The sequence below is a fragment of the Gorilla gorilla genome, chromosome 22 (assembly GCF_029281585.2).
Source record: "Gorilla gorilla gorilla isolate KB3781 chromosome 22, NHGRI_mGorGor1-v2.1_pri, whole genome shotgun sequence".
Classification (NCBI taxonomy): Eukaryota; Metazoa; Chordata; class Mammalia; order Primates; family Hominidae; genus Gorilla; species Gorilla gorilla.
This window is the reverse complement of record NC_073246.2, coordinates 15,357,400-15,360,341: the sequence shown is the minus strand read 5'-3', so window position 1 is coordinate 15,360,341 and position 2,942 is coordinate 15,357,400.

Below are 2,942 nucleotides of genomic sequence, written 5' to 3'. Positions count from 1 at the left end.
TGATGCTGGGTTCTGAGTGTTTGTCCCTCACTTAGCATTCCAGAACACTGCTGCTGGCTTCTGAGTGTTTGTCCCTCACATACAATTCCAGAACACTGCTACGAAGTTCTGAAGGTTTGTTGCTCACATAGGATTCCAGAACACTGCTGCTGGGTTCTGAGTGTTTGTCCCTCACATAGGATTCCAGAAAACTGCTACGAGGACCTTAATGTTTGTCCATCACAAAAGATTCTAGAACAATGCTGCTGGATCTGAGTGTCCCTCATATAGGATAACAGAACACTGCTTCGAGAGTCTAAATGTTTGTCCCTCACAAAGGATTCTAGAACATTGCTGCTGGTTTCTGAGTGTTTGTCACTCACATACGATTCCAGAACATTACTGCTGAGTTCTGAGGCTTTGTACCTCACATAGTATTTCAGAACACTGCTACGAGGTTCTGAATGTTTGACCCTCACAGAGCATTGCAGAACAGGGTTATGGGGATCTGAATGCTTGTCCCTCACATATGAATCCAGAACACTGCTGCAGGGTTCAGAGTGTTTATCCCTCACATAGGATTACAGACCACTGTTCTGAGCGTCTGAGTGTTTGACCCTCACAAAGGATTGCAGAACACTGCTGCTGGGCTCTGAGTGTTTGTCCCTCACATAGGATTCCAGAACACAGCTGCTGGGCTCTGTTTGTTTGTCCCTCACAAAGGATTCCAGAGCACTGCTGCTGGTTTCTGAATGTTTGTCCCTCACATAGGATTCCAGAACACTTCTAAGAGGCTCCGAATGTTTGTCCTTCAGATAGGATTCCAGAACACAGTGGCTGTGTGATGAGTGTTTGTCCCTCAAATAGGATTCCACAACACTGTTTTGAGGGTCTGAATGTTTGTATCTCACAAACCAGTCTAAAACACTACTTCTGAGTTCTGAGCGTTTGTCACTCACTAAGGATTCCAGAACACTGCTGCTGGGTTCTGAGTGTTTGTCCCTCACATAGAATTCTAGAACACTGCAACTCGTTTCTGAGTGTTTCTCCGTCACTTTGAATTCCAGAACACTGCTAAGATTGTCTGAATGTTCGTCCCTTACCAAATATTCCAGAACACTGTTGCTGGGTTCTGTTTGGCCCTCACATCGGTTTCCAGAACACTGCTGTGATTGTCTGTATGTTTGTCCCTCACAAATTATTCCAGAGTACTGCTGCTGGGTTCTGAGGGTTTGTCTCTCACATAGAATTAAAGAATACTGTTGCTGAGTTCTGAGATTTTGTACCTCACATATGATTCCAGAACACTGCTATGAGGGTCTGAATATTTGTTCCTCACAGAGCATTCCAGAATGGTGTTATGAGGGTCTGAATGCTTGTCCCTCACATAGGATTCCAGAACACTGCTCTGAGAGTCTGAGTGTTTGACCCTCGCAAAGGATTCCAGAACACTGCTGCTGGGTTCTGAGTGTTTGTCCCACACATAGGATTCCAGAACACTGCTGCTAGTTCCTTAGTGTTTATCTCTCACATAGGATTCCAGAACACTGCTACGAGGATCTGAATGTTGTCCCTCACAAAGGATTAGAGAACACTGCTGCTGAGTTCTGAGTGTTTGTCCCTCTCATTGGATTCCAGAACACTGCTGCTAGGTTCTGAGGGTTTGTCCCTCACATAGGATTCCAGAACACTGCTGCTGGTTTCTTTGGGTTTGTCTCTCACATAGGATTACAGAACACTGCTACGATTATCTGAATGTTGTCCCTCACAAAAGTATTACAGAGCACTGCTGCTGGGTTCTCTCTGTTTGCCCCTCACATTGGATTACAGAACACTGCTGCTAGGTTTGAGGGTTTGTCCCTCACATAGGATTCCAAAACACTGTTGCTGGGTTCTGAGTGTTTGTCCCTCACATACGATTCCAGAACACTGCTACGATTGTCTGAATGTTTGTCCCTCACAAAGTAGTCTAGAGCACTCCTGCTGGGTTAAGAGTGTTTGTCCTTCACATAGGATTCCAGAACAGTGCTGCTGGGTTCTAAGTGTTTGTCCCTCACATAAGATTCCAGAACACTGCTACGAGGATCTGAATGTTTGTCCCTCACAAATTATTCCAGAGTACTGCTGCTGGGTACTGAGTGTTTTTCCCTCACGTAGGATTCCAGAACAGTGCTGCTGGGTTCTGAGAGTTTGTCCCTCACATAGGATTCCAGAACACTGATACGAAGGTCTGAATGTTTGTCCCTCAGATAGGATTACAGAACACAGCTACGAGGGTCTGAATGATTGTCCCACACATAGGATTCCAGAACACAGTGGCTGGGTTCTGAGGATTTGTCCCTCATATAGGATTTCAGAATACTGCTATGAATTTCTGAATGTTTGTCACTCACAGGGGATTCTAGAACTCTGTGGCTGGGTTGTGTTTGTCCCCCACATAGGATTCCAGAATACTGCTGCTGAGTCCTGAGTGTTTGTCCCTCATGTAGGATTCCAGAACACTGCTACGAGGGTCTGAATATTTTTGCCTCTCAAAGGATTCCAGAACACTGCTGCTCGGTTGTGTTTGTTTGTCCCTCACAAGGGACTCCAGTGCACTGCTGCAGGTTTCTGAGAGTTTTCCCCTCACATAGGATTCCAGAACACTTCTACGAGGGTCTGAATGTTTGTATCTCACAGTGGAATCTACAAAACTGCTGCAGGGTTCTGAGTGTTTCTCACTCATATAGGATTACAGAACACTGCTGCTGGGTTCTGAGAGTTTATCCCTCACATGGGGTTCCAGAACACAGCTGCTGGGTTCTGAGTGTTCGTCCCCCACATAGGATTGCAGAACACTGCTACTAGGGTCAGAATGTTTGTCCATCACAAAGGACTCCAGAATATTGCTGCTGGGTTCTGATTGTTTGTCCATCACATAGGATTCCAGAACACTGCTCCAAGGGTCTGAATGTTTTTCCCTC